General features: G+C 40.3%; 1 pseudogene; it reads left to right on the forward strand.

Annotated features, from left to right (window-relative positions):
- The first annotated feature begins 3,768 nt into the window (after window positions 1-3,768).
- Window positions 3,769-8,728, forward strand: LOC125362998 (annotated as a pseudogene).
- Window positions 8,729-14,227: the final 5,499 nt, after the last annotated feature.

The raw sequence follows: 14,227 nt of genomic DNA on the forward strand, positions 1-14,227 counted from the left end.
TAGCCTAGTGGCAAGAGTGCCTGCCTCGGATACACGAGGCCCTAGATTCGATTCCCCAGCACCACATATACAGAAAACGGCCAGAAGCGGTGCTGTGGCTCAAGTGGCAGAGTGCTAGCCTTGAGCGGGAAGAAGCCAGGGACAGTGCTCAGGCCCTGAGTCCAAGGCCCAGGACTGGCCAAAAAAAAAAAAAAAGAAAAAGAAAAGAAAAGCACTTATTTGCTCTGGTAGTTCAGGTAAAAGCCAAGTACTAAAGTATTGGTAGTATGGATGGAGAAGTAACAGTGAGGAGACATCAATGAAGAGACAATGAGGTTTTGTTTCAGATAGGGTATGAAGGTAGGAGGTGGAGGGAAGGGGTTGCAAAAGAACTGCTAAATTTCTGCTTGCCACTTTCTGCCCTGAGCTGACCTCAGAAGAGAACAAGAGGGCATGAGGACTTTGTTAAAGAAGACAACTGTTCACACCTGGGCCTTTACCAGGGGCTAAAATACAGGACACGTCACATTCATAAAGAAAACAATCCTAAGATTTTTATATAGCTGGATAAGAATTCTGATGTCACCTGTGGTAACCTCATAAAAATAAAATGCTTTGCCCTAGATTCCCTCCTGGTTAGTGACAGAGAAGTGTCAGAACTGAAATTTTCTATTTCCATTTTGGGAGTTCTTCTACAGCACTTTATGAGTCTCACCAAGGTAAATCTAGACTGTTTCTGAGTTACTTTGAAATCTACCCATGTTCCCCACAAAATACTCCCCTTCTCAGTACTATTTCAACTCTTTGAATTATAGCAAAGGAAAAGCTTCAATTCAGTGCTCTCTTTAAGACCTATAATTTGCATTTTATTTTGGTCAGTAGTGGGGCTTGAACTTAGGGCCTGGGATCTGTCCCTAAGCCTCTTTGTTCTCAAGGCTACCACTTGAGCCACAGCTCCATTTCTGGTTTTAGAGTGGTTAATTGGAGATAAGAGTCTCCAGAGGAATTTTCTGCCCAGGCTGGCTTCAAACTGTGATCCTCAGATCTTAACCTCTTAAGTAGCTAGAATTACAGGTGTGAGCCACAGCGCCCAGCTATAATTTGTATTTTTTATCTGCATTCCAGAATCAACAACAATAATCTGCAGGCAGTGGTAGCAATACCAATGTATAGCAGATGTAAAAACCTTGGATTCAAATTCTAATATCTAGTGACTTTGAATTTCCAGCTATTTTTTAAAGAAGAAATTTCTAGACTCTTGGGAATTTTTATATCATCAAGGTTTTGCAACTATAATTCTCCAAGCATTACCTCCAACAATGTTAATTACGTAATAGAGATATTTTCCCCTTGTAGTTGCATTTTCAGTGGGGAAAAAAGGCTATTAGACCCAAATATTAACTTGTTTTTTAAATTAATTTAGCATTAAAATTTCTCTTAGAGGAATGACCCACAGGCTACTTTTTTTTTTTTGTCATGGGAGCTGAACTCTGGGCCTGTGGGCTCTGTCTTCTACTCAAGGCTAGAGCTCTACCACTTGAGGCTCAGTGCCACTTCTGGTTTTCTGGTGGTTAATTGGAGATAAGAATCTCACAGACTTTCCTGCCCAGGCTGGCACCACCTCAGCCTCCTGAGTAGCTAGGATTACAGGTGTGAGCCACCACGGCCCCCCAGACTATCTTATAGCTGTTCTTTCTCATCAGCAAATGAAGACATTGGGCCACTTGATTTTAAAGTATCTTTTAGTCCTAAAGTTTTGTGCTATATAGGTGCAAGAAATACAAAAAAGAAAAATGATTATTTTAGGCCCTAAGATCAAAACCAGAGTACTACCAAGAAAAAAAATGAAAAGAATGTGAGTTTTAAAGGATTCTATAATAGAGAACCAAAATGGAAATAAACCATATAATGGGGCCTCTTAAGAGAGAGTTTGGTGTGGGAGAAACATTTCTCTTTGGTTCATTAAGACTCCAAAGATTTGCTCTTAGCACCTGAGAGTGTAAATTCCCAAGTGCCATTTAGGTGGAAACTGTAATTCAAGGATATCCTTGTAATATCAAGGATAAAGGTATAAACTACCTACACAGCTCTTAAAATTGCTTGTTTAATATTAGCAATTAAGGTGTGCATTTCCAAATTCCTTTAATGTTTAATGAATCATACCCTAAATTGTAACCAAGTATTAGTATCACAGTTCTGATCCACAGAAGTCAAGAATGGAGATTGGGTGTCCCTGAGTTTAACTTTTGTTCCTACATACTTGCTGTGATATAAACATTAGTTTGCAAGTCCTCCAAAGGTCTATGACTGAAAACTTGGTCCATAGAGTGGTGCTATTGGGAAATGGTGGGACCTTTAGTAGGTGAGTCTACAAGGAAGTCTTTTGGTCCTTGGGGTGTGACAGTGAAGGAATTATCACACTGGTCATCTGTGCTCTCCTCCTATGCTGTCTGGCAGGAGATGTGAGCACTGGCTCCTACATGCATTGTACCAAGCCATGTTGACATCCATTGCCTTCACCCAAAGTGGGCTGATACGGCGCTGTGCCTTTGCATTTCCCAAACGCTGAGTCAAGTAAGTTTTTTCTCTTTGTAAGTCTAATGTGATTTTAGTAATGTTAATTCCTGGACTAGAGAGAAACCCTGACAGCTAGCGAGGATGTTCCTTACTCTTAGCAATCCTGGCTTTTGGCTTCAGTGGTCAGTCCTTATACATCTTTTCATGTGTCTGCCTCTCTAGGCCTAGAAACATTAATATTTCTTCCAGTACTAGGCCTTATCTTCAACCATTTTCAACTTATTAATATTCTTTGTAATTCTCAATTTTTGCTTATCTTTTGGTAAGATTTCAGAACTCAGTAAAAATGTTATTATAGTCTGTATGTGAAAACATGAATGTGAATTCTATAGCACAGGAACCAAACAATTCCCAGAAATACCACAGCAACCCCATCAGCTAAGTGAGTACACCACTATTTCTCTCTTGCTGTGCTCACTCTTTGCTGGTTCTGAGGCCCCGGAAAAGATCATTTCCAAGATAACCAAATAGGATCTATGAAAAATAGTCTTCCATCTTCAAGACTTGTTGGGCACATGCCTAGTGTTTACTCTAGGGTGGAGCCTATGCTTTTTTTCTTGTTCCTGAAAAAAATAGTCTACTTTTATTTGTGTCTCATAGACACTTGTTTGTACTTATGTTGCTGCTTGCTTTGCAGAAGGTTCTCTTGACCCTTTTCTCTGGAGCAATAAACTTTAACCTTGTTTAGCTAAAAAGTTAGGGTTTAAAGCAAACATAAGGGCTGGGTATATGGCCAAGTGGTAAAGTACTCACCTCATATACATGAAGCCCTGGGTTCGATTCCTCAGCACCACATATATAGAAAAAGCTGGAAGTGGTGTTGTGGCTCAAGTGGTAGAGTGCTAGCCTTGAGCAAAAAGAAGCCAGGGACAGTGCTCAGGCCCTGAGTCCAAGCCCCAGGACTGGCAATAAATAAATAAATAAATAAATAAATAAATAAATAAATAAATAAATAAATGAAATCAAGCAAACATAATTATGAAGGAGAGAGTAAAATAATAAAGGTAGTTGAAATATTTTTCAGCAAACAGTTTTAAGTTGAATTCCTTGAGTGTAATGAGAATGCAAAGGATTAAGGAAAACAAATGGAAATGTCCTTTGCCGTGGAAGTTGAGGCCACATAAATGCACCCTTTCTCTCTCCAGGAATCACACTTAATTGATAATGAAATCAAATAGAAGGGAGAAATTCATTTTATTGTGGGAATGCAAGATGGGCTATCAGCAATGTTCAGACTATGACAATTTATGCTTAAAAATGAGGAGAAATAAGGATGAGGAGAGGTACACAGGAGATGTAGGTGTGGCCAGACTGAGGAGGCCACATCCTAAAATACTTGTAAAAACAAGTATTGTAAGTATAGCTAAGTATTTTAAGTAAATATAAGTATAGCCAAAGGTCTAGGAAAGGTTGAGGATCCCTATGTATCTGTTCAATAAGGGATGATAGAGCACTCATATGAAGCTGAATGGAGACATTAATTGAAACTCAAACCTCCAGCTCCTGTCTAGAGAATCTCAGGTGGCTGAGCACCTATCTCCAAGGAAAGAGATCTTTGTGTTCTTTTCTGGAGAGGTCAAATGGCCCTTGAGCAAATGTCTTGACTGTCCTTTACATATTTTGCAACAAAATAGCCAAGTCATGTCATAGAGGAATGATTTGGCAATAAGCTCTCTTCCTTAGCCAGCACTCCCAAGTGTGTGCATATGTATTCATTCACTGTGTCATTCTTAAATACAAACATGCAACCAAGAATTCTCAGAAATTAGAAAGTTTACAACACAAGCAACAGGAAGATAAACAGAAAGAACACCCCCTCCCTAAGAAACCAAGTAATTCGAAGTATGGATGAGTACTTTAAGCAGCAATGCTTGTTACCATCAACAGAGAGGTTTGAAAGAGGACCTTGCATCCAGAAAATAATCAGATGCTATGAAAAACATTCAGCACACAATGCAGAGCTCTTGGAAATTAAAGACAAATGAAATTCAGGATAAAATTATGAAGCTACAGCTGACTAAACCTCACTGAAAACAACAAAATGCTGAGATGAGAAGTAAATGAAGGAAAAGATAAGAGAAATAAGCTTTTTACAAGAGGTCCAATAACAGAATAGAGATGACACCATCAAATATTACAAGCTGTTCCTCTAGAAATGAAAGGAATTTCCCAATTGAAAGGGCGACCCAAGTACCCTTCAAAATTAATGGAAAAAAGATCCTCCTTTCATTAAATCATTGTGAAATTTCAGAAGCTCAAGGATAAAGGGAAGCTCTTAAAACCTTTCTGTGAAAACAAAGGGAAATTATGAAGGAATGAAAATTAGACAAACCTCAGATTTTTTTCATCAGTAACAGCTATAGATTGCCACAAGACAAGTAATGCCTTCAAAAGGTGAGGGAAAATAAGTTCCATTTACAATTCCATATCCATTTAAAATTCCAACCAGAAGCAAAGGGAAAATAAAGATGTTGGAGGGTGAAGTGACTCAAACAGTATTATTTCTCTTAAATTCTACAATTTCTTATGTCTAGTATCATTCATTGTTACAGTGACTACTTTGGTGATAATTCTGATTTGGAATCCATCCAAGTTACTGGGAGTTACTAAGCTACTAAGACGATAATTCCAAGATAGATAATAATGTGCTCACACAGAATCAAATCAACCAGAACAATGAAAACTCAAGAAGTGGTGAATCTAACTGGGTACTGGCTGTAACCTTAGTAGCTACTTAGGAGGCTGAGCCTGGAGGCAGAAAAGCTCATGAGACTCCAAAATAACCAGCAAAAAGTGGGACTCAAGGGGATGGCTCAAGTGGTTCAGTGCCAGCTATGAGAAACTAAGCTGACTGAGCCATTGAGTTGAAGCCCTGGCATCAGCACAAAGTAAACCTAATTCATTTAAATTTGAGTATCATGTCTATATAGCAAGCCTAGAGCCCAATCCATCTAGAGTGGAATCAAACCATAAGGACTCTGGAAAAGACGAGATTCAAAAAATTCTACACAATTTGGGACAATCTAAGATGATGAAAGCAAAAGAGTCTAGGGGAAAAAAGATAATGGAATAGGAAAACTTGGGAGGAAGACAGCATTGTGGGCCCTACTGAAAAGAGATTTAAAAAAAAACTCTAACAAACCAAGAAATAAAGTTTAAAGCTAAACTTGGAGGGTTGGGGAAATGGCTTATACCTTTCAGATAAGCACTATCAGCTTCCTTCCCACACACCACATGAAAAACATGAAACAGCTCTGGATCAGATAAGTGAAAATCAACTATGAGTAAGCATCGGATATATTCAAATAGAAAAAAAGACTAAACAGACTTTAGAATTTTAAATTATGAATTCTCAACTTAGTGTGTCAGCAGTTCAAATATTAATCATAATTATAATTCACTACTCTAGTCTTGACTTTCATATCAAACTTTGTTTTAACATTAAAGGGCCAAGTGTCTTTTAAAATGTAAACCGAATCGTGCATTTGGTCAAGGCAGGTCTGAACAGGACAGTAAACATCAAATTCTTTGCTTTTGGCTGGTGATGCCATTTACCTCATGCTGATCAAGATTCAGGAACAAGAAATAACAAAGTAGATAAAGAACAAATTCAGTGGAGTAAGGAAATGGGAGGGCAGTCACAGAAGACTGTGGTCAGGGAATTTAAGTTTGATGTGTTCTATCAGATGTGACTAAACAGTATTTGGAGGAAAGGTAGAAGTAAAGAAATTGAGAATGCTAAGGAATGTGAATACAGCCTGCTAGGAGAAGTGAAACAAGGTAGAAAAAAGCTCTGAGCCATTGCAAAAGGAAGAAAACAATGTTCTAGAAATTAGCAGAGACGGAAGAGGAAAGGATCATGTAAATAAAAGGCATTAAAAACAATGGGCATCTTATGATTATGTATTGGAAGACTCTGAGTTCATAGAATGTCTACTGAGAATTCCATATTTTAGTAGTAATATTTAAATATAATATTGCATGGATGTGCTTTTCTCTTCAATTCACAGTTCTACCAGAAGCCCAATGCCTCCAGACAAATTAATGTTCAAAACATTCACAATAGCTTCATCTGAATTTAGAGCCAGTTGAGACCCTGCATGCCTGATTATCTCAGCCATGATTAATTAGTTAATAGCAATGCATGATCATTTTTGCCAGTCAGGACAATTTCCTAAACTCTTCTTTTCAGTAACAGCTTCAGTGATAATTATGATTTAGGATTACATTGACTAAAAATATAGGCAAGAAAAAAAGTTTCAACCTATTCTTTTTACTGTCTCCTTTCTTTCACCCGTAACACATGTCTTTTATACAAATACTGCTTTTGTCCAAATGCCAACCAAGCCTTATTAGATTATAATATTAATAACTAATACTTTAATTACTGACACTACTGAGTATAATTTGAAAATCCAGAATTAGAACAGCCCAAATAAAAGAGCCATTGTTATAGGTTTTAATGGACATTGGAAAATTTCCTTCTTGCAGGATTAAGTCAGAGATTGGTTCTAAACATAAATATCTTTATAGTTGAACCCCTCTGAACATTTCTTTGGATTAAAATCTAATCTTTTGAAAACTTGAATTTGGTTATTGGCAAAATAGTAGTTAGGTCTTGTTTGAATAACTATAAGTTATATTTCTATCACTCTAAAAAGGGCATTCCATGACAAAAAGCTGCTAGTTTAGTATTAAACTCATTGAAGAATTATATAAGTGCTTTTGCTTGAGATAATCATAATTCATTATGGAGCAAAAGTGCTTTATGTGTACTTCCGATTAAGAACATGTGGACAGGAAGGTCAAGACTGTATAAAGTCAACAATTTTTACTGCCTTATCGGGTATCAGGAAATTCTTAAGTGAAACTATACTTCCCACCACCTCTAGCAGTTACACAAATGCAGCAAAGCAAGGTCAGAAAGGTTTACTCAACTTTTGTAAACTTACATAGCTCAAGCAGTCACAAAGCCAACATTTGAACTCAGTTTTTCTTTGTCTTTTGTTTTCACTTAGTACCTTTAAATGCAATGCTATAGCTAACTGTGCCCTATGTTCTCTCATACATAGTAGCTGAATGTCTAACAGGATGTCTTAATCTGTCCTACTGTGGTGAAGCTTTCTGGTGCTATGACTCCTATCACTTTCCTTCATCACTGTGCCTTTACTTTGTAGTCCTTGTCAGTTCCAATTCTCGGACTTATGGTAGGCCTCTGTTGTCTGCTAACATGAATTCATGTGATAAATATATTCTGATATTTGGGGGACCATCCATCTAAAACTGTTCAGTACATTAGCTCTAATAAAACTATCTTTTGCTAGTGTGTCTACTTCTCCAATAGTATTGGAAATTCACTGAAACAAAGATTTTGTATTGCTCCTCTTTGCATTTCTCTTCTAGTGTAATAGGTACAGCAAAGACTAATGAGCCACTATTATTAAAAACATTTCATCTCTTTGAATCTCCATTTCTTTGGATGAAATAACATGAAAATATGTGTGCCACAATGTTCTCTGAAAACCTTAATGACTGATAATGCTTGATCCATGTTACATGATGATGTAATTCAACTGTTAAATTTTTTTGAGGCCCACCCCTTAGCTACCTTGGAATATACTGAGAGGCTTTGAAGCAGATGCAACCATCTGCAGATATGGGGGCAGGGAGATTTAACCATCACCATATCCAGCAAAAGGGCAAAGGCTAAGACAACCAAGAAGTACCTCAGTGTGCAATATCCAATGTGTTCGCTGTATTTGGTCACAGATCCAAGAGTTCAAAGAAACCTTCAGTATGACTGACTAGAGCACAGCCAACTTTACTGGAGATTTGCATGGTATACTAGGGGAAAAACCCTACTGATAAATATCTGAATGACATGATGAATGAGGTTCCAGGTCCCATCTGTTTCACCATGTTCTTCATCATGTTTGGTGAGAAATAGTACAGATTCTGAAGATGCTTTTGTTTGCTTTGAGGAAGAAGTAACTGGTATTACTCATGAGGATTACCTGAGAGATCTGTTGACAACGATGGGTGAACACTCTATAGATAAGGAATGGATGAGCTGTACAGAGAAACCCCTACTGACAAAAGGGGGAATTTCAATTACACAGAGTTCATGTTCGTCCTTAAAGACAAAGCAAACCGCAAAGTTCTTTTCAGTTGAAGAGATCTCTGAATTCCAACGAAATATTCCTTATTGCCTCTCTGTAATTTCTGAGATTTTTCTCTTAGAGCCTATAACATGAGATTAGCTTTACAGCTTTGCCTTTCTTGTTTTATATTTAGTTTTAACCCATTTGGACACATGTGTAACTATGTCTGCCCAATACAAACTAATTTCATAGTAATAGAATTTGTGAATGAAATTACTCAGTCCACGAACTTTTGGAGCTTAGTTCTTATAAGTTATCTGTAGGAATATGGTACAAAGGAAGTAGGTAGAATTAGTGATGAGTAAAGGAGGTGGTAACTTCTGAGAAAGGAATCATGATACTGAGAGTAAATAAATGGGCCTATGGGAGATTTTTTAAAAAATAAAAGTAATGTACTATCTTGGATAATGGGGAGATCAATTTCTAAAGGTAATAGAATGCTTAACCTATGTTGAATGTGAATTCGTATGTGTTTGTAAATTTAAAGTGAGCCAGTCAGAAGTACTGATACTTCTTTTTTTGCTAGCTATTTTCAGTTGTTAAGGTGTAATTCAAACTCAAGTTAGCCAGTATTAAGGGTGCCCCAAGTGACTCATGAAGGTCTGTGGGGGTAAGCACGCTGTGTTCATGGCTGTGGTTCTGGTGATGGAGGATGGAATGTGAACTGAGTAAGAAGATGAGGATACCATATAAGTGTGAGGATTTATGACAGATAAGAAAACAGAAAGATCCTCAGTGAAGGAAGAGGAGATTTAGAAGTAGAGCAAAATAGATGTTCAAAGACCTAGATGTTTGAAATAAAGATGTCAGAAGTGATGAAATAATGGATGACAAGATAGGGTGGAGGAAAAGACGAGACTACATGTTGTGAATATACTGATTGCATGAGACACTGAAAGCATTAGGAAAGAGTAGTAGGAGGAGAAGCACAATGACTGGAGTGATCGTCAGTGAGTGGTATGAACCAGAAGTAAATAACAACTAGCAGCTGCGTTGGTTTTACTGAAGCCTCCTGCTTGCCATCAGTCCATTGGGCAATTAATAGTGGTGAGGTCGAGTTCTGTGGCCTCATAGTCAAGAGATGGGAGTCATAGGCAAACAAAACAAAACAACTCCCCCAAAAGAAAAACAGAGCATTTTTGTCCCATTTAGAAATTTCTGTGGCTAGCTTCTCAGCCAATGATGTGGTCATCCTGGTAGGTGGTGCTGAATTGGGGTGGTGGAGCAAAATGAAAAGCCGCTAGTGATTTTTGTCCAATTTTGTGCTTTAGAAGTTGTGAAGAAGCTTCAATGTATTTTCAAAGTATGTCTTCAAAGATGTTTTCTCTCTCTTCCTCCCACCATCCTTCCCTCCCTCCTTCCCTCTGTGTGTGTGGGGGGGTGGAGGCTCCCACTTTTTTGGCGAATACTCTACCACTTGAGCCCCACTCACAGCCCATTTTGCTTTACTTATTTTTCAGATAGAGTCTCAGTCTTTCTGCATGGAGCCAGCCTTATAACTGCCTTATATATCTGAGATTACAAGCATGATCCACCAAGCCTGTCTTATTCTTTGAGATACAGTCTTGCATTTTGCCTAGTCTAGGCTCTATCCATGATCCTCCTATCTCTGCCTCCAAAGTAGTTGCGATTACAAGTGTAAGCCAAAGTAGTTTCTCCTCAAAGGTGAGAATAACCTCTTGGGATCTATAGCTTCTTCCTGGTTATAGATTGTTGGGGGCTCGGGACCCCTTCCCCCCATCTCCCAGGGGGATGCCTGAATCCCAAACTATGAAAGAACACTCGGCTTTATCCCTCCCGCCCGCGAAAGGAACAAAGCGTGTTCTTATGCATTACGCTAAGATGAGGAAAGTTGCCAAAACCTCTGCCCCCGCCCCCCCCCCCCCCCATGTGTCAGGAGCTGACGCAGGACAGAGGTTGGACAGAGGTTTCAGGGAGCCAGGTTTGGATGTTCCGCCGGTCTCCCCGTCCAGAGGGAGGGCAGAAGAATTTATTACGGTGACAAAGGCGGGAAGGAGAGGGACTTAGGGTGACTAGCTGATTGGCTGAGCTGGGCTGCCCATCAGGTGATGTCATGAAACTTCCTCTGTGGGTGGAGATCACAGCCCTCCCAAGAGCTGGGTCTCTGTAGAAGTCCCCGCCATGATGGCACACACGTGTTCGCCCCCCAGGGGCAGGGACTTCTCTTCCTGTTGAAGCCGGAAGATGGGAGTGGCTAGCTTTTTACACTGCCCCAGGGCTGGGGGAAGGGCAGCGTGAATCCCCAACAATAGATCCCAATGTGAATGATTATTCCAAAGGAGGTGACAAAATTTAATTAAAATTTAAAATATGCAAAAAACCATCTAGTACTTCTGTCCTGATCATACTCTTTCCTTCATGGTGTCTCTTCTAAAGCCTGTACTTTCAAATACCCACCTCAGTTCTTCGGTACACCTCCCTAATACCACGTCTATTTATCTGGCTCTCTTTATTGTTCAAGACAAATCTTATTACAGGATCAAAGCACAGCCATTTGCTAATGCTTAAAAAACAGACTCCATGGGCCAGAGCAGTGAATGTCATGATGAAATTTTATCACTGCAGGTTGCTGTTTGCGCCTCTCAACATCCATCCATTTCTTTGCCCAGCTGGATATATCTATCACTTTTAGATATAAAAGTTCACCTTTTCTCTCCAGGAAACCAGATACAGAACTAAGCTCTACTTTTCTTGTTTGTTTGTTTTTTCCCATCTTCCCCCGAGTGGCACGTATGCAGCATCTTCACTATTGGAGCTGAAAGTTCAAGACCACTCCATCCCACCCCAGTATTCAACTAAGTCTTGTTCTCATTTAGGATTATGCTTGGCTGCCTATGAGAAGAAAACCCCATAAGAACAGTGGGTAAAACAAACACAAAGCTTTTTCAATGTAAATTATGTCCAGAAAGAGCTAGCCTCTCATGCATGTTATCTTAGTTACTCAAGAGACTGAGATCTGAGAATTGAAGTTCAGCCCTGGTTTCTCATGGGCAGAAAAGTCTGTGAAATTCTTCTCTCTAAATAAACAAGCAAAAATCCAGAAGTGGAAGGTGCTTCAGGTGGTAGAAACTAAGCCAGCGTGTGAGACCTTGAGTTCAAACCCTCATACTGCCTCACATGCACGGGCACACACAAATCCAAAAGGAAGCCAGGTACCAATGGCTTGCACCTGTCATCACAAGCTACATGGGAGGCTGAGATCAGTAGAATCATGGTTCCAGGCCAGCCCTGACAGAAAAGCTTATGTGACTCCATTGCAATGGAGGGAAGCTGGATGAACTGGCATGCCATTATGATTCCAGCAATGATGGGAAGCCTAAGATATAGATTGCAGTCCTGGTACACATCTATGAGAAATGAGACCCTCTCTCAGAAACAGGGAGCACAAAAAGGCTCTTTCAGTCCTCTATTCTACTGTGTGTAGGAGGAGACCCTCACCCTCATGACAAGATAGCTGCTGCATCACCCATTTTTATCCTCAGGCAGATCTCAGCACGTGCCAAATGGAGATTTGGGTAAACTGGTGGGCAATTTCAGAGTACTTCTGCTTTATCTGGGTTGCTCAGGGTGTCTCAGGGAGCACAAACAAGGGGCCCCCACAACAGGCTCCAAGGAGGAGGGAAGATATCACACCAAAATTTCTAGAGAATTTCTCTGATTTGTTCATGGGGTTAATATAAAACTCAAGTTTGTATCGTTGGCTTTTGCCTTCAGATACCTTAATTGCTACTGGATTCTGCTGTTCCTTCTTGTACCCTAAGACTGACACTTGCTGGCCATAGTTGACTGGATTAAGACCCTGGCTGGTCAATCAGATACTTAAAGAATTGAAGAGTGGAAACTTGGACGTAATTGTTGGTTACTTGGTATTTGAACAGGAAGTTGATAAAAAGCAGGAAAAGACAAACACTGCCTAAGAAGCAGGTGCAGAGAGAGAAGCAGAAACAGGAGAACCACGTGATGATAGGTAGAGACAGAGAGGTTGTGAGTGAAGAAGCAGCACTAAAGCTTTCATTCCTTGAGAGAGTCTGCATTTCCTGCCATTTGCCTCCTGAAACAAGTATAGGACCCCTCTCCCCCACCCCTCACCCCCTCCAGCTGAACTGTCTGCTGGGAACCAATTCTTTTCCTAAAGTTAAAAGGCAAATAAAAGCGGGGGGGGGGTGGGTGAGTGGGCAGTAGACATGTAGAAAGCGTATTTTACTTAAGGAAAACTAGTCATGTATAATCAACTGTAGAATAGGGGATTTTCTGCTTACTAGAAATACCCCAAGCCCCGCTGCATGGCCTCATCACTGCCATTCACAGGTGCATGGCTCTCCTTAGCACTCCTTTGCTTTATGGACCATCCCTTCGGTACCTCCTGTTTGACTTTAGCTCTTCTGCCAAGTGCCTTAAGTTCCCCCATAACTTCTCATTTCTTATATTCCTGGGCAAATATAAAAACATTGGCCCTGTGCCTCCAGGAATGAGGCAATGGCTGGAGCTGAGGCTCCTTATTCCCTCTGCCTTCCTTCACTTATGCCAGGTACTGAGCTGGTATCACAGAGTTGCCCAGCACCCCTGAATGCAGGGAAGCAGCAGGTGTTCCCTTCCTGCCCTGTCCATAATAGGCACCTGAATGAGGCAGGAGAGGGCATGAGCAGCAGAACGGAATGGTTTCTAACCTTCAGTCCTGGCACTGGTGCAAGTCCACACATGGTTGAAAATACCTCTGGTCTCAGAGGGCAAGTCCCTTGATCTCCTGGTTCTTGAAAGTTATGTGCTCCTGTTCTCTTCATGTTACAACACCTGTCCCCTGCAAGGGCACCTAGCAAGTTTGGATCATAGTCATTCTGCTGTACAAAGCTAGGTTTGCAAGGCCAACTACCATCCCCACCACAGACCAGTGTAGTGGAAATATCTATGGAGTTCCAGAGACTGGAATGTGCAGTTTTCTGATCCCTAAAGCTGTTCAAGCTCAGATAATAGCCCAGTTCTCATGCTGGTGTCTGAATGTAGCACCCTGAGGGGTTGCTGAGAGATGTAAGATCCTTTTCCAAAGGCACGCTACTGTGTCTACGTGGACTGCAAACCTGGGAGGATTATGAAGATTTCCAGTGTTTAAGATTACTTGATCGTTTGCTGTGATTCTCTTTTCATCCTTATTCCTGCAGAGGGAAGATGACTCCTCCCTGGCTATGGAGCAAGGGGGCAGATGCCAGGTGTTTTTTCTTTCTATGCTCTTGTCTGGTTCTTCTAGTGCTTCAGTGTCTCCACGGTTCTCCTACAGCTACTCACCTCAGTTCTGCCATCTTGGATACCCCTTCCCCAAGAATGTCTTAGATTTTTCTTCTAGTGTAGTTATATGGTGGCTATTGGATCAACACCAAATATTCTGTTAGACATAGGATTGATAAATATTGTAGTATATTAACACAGGAAAACTTGGTCCGTGAGTCATGGGTCCCCTACATGAATGGGAATGTATCCTGAAGTAAGTCAGCATT

This window comes from Perognathus longimembris, chromosome 14 (assembly GCF_023159225.1).
Source record: "Perognathus longimembris pacificus isolate PPM17 chromosome 14, ASM2315922v1, whole genome shotgun sequence".
NCBI classification, from domain to species: domain Eukaryota; kingdom Metazoa; phylum Chordata; class Mammalia; order Rodentia; family Heteromyidae; genus Perognathus; species Perognathus longimembris.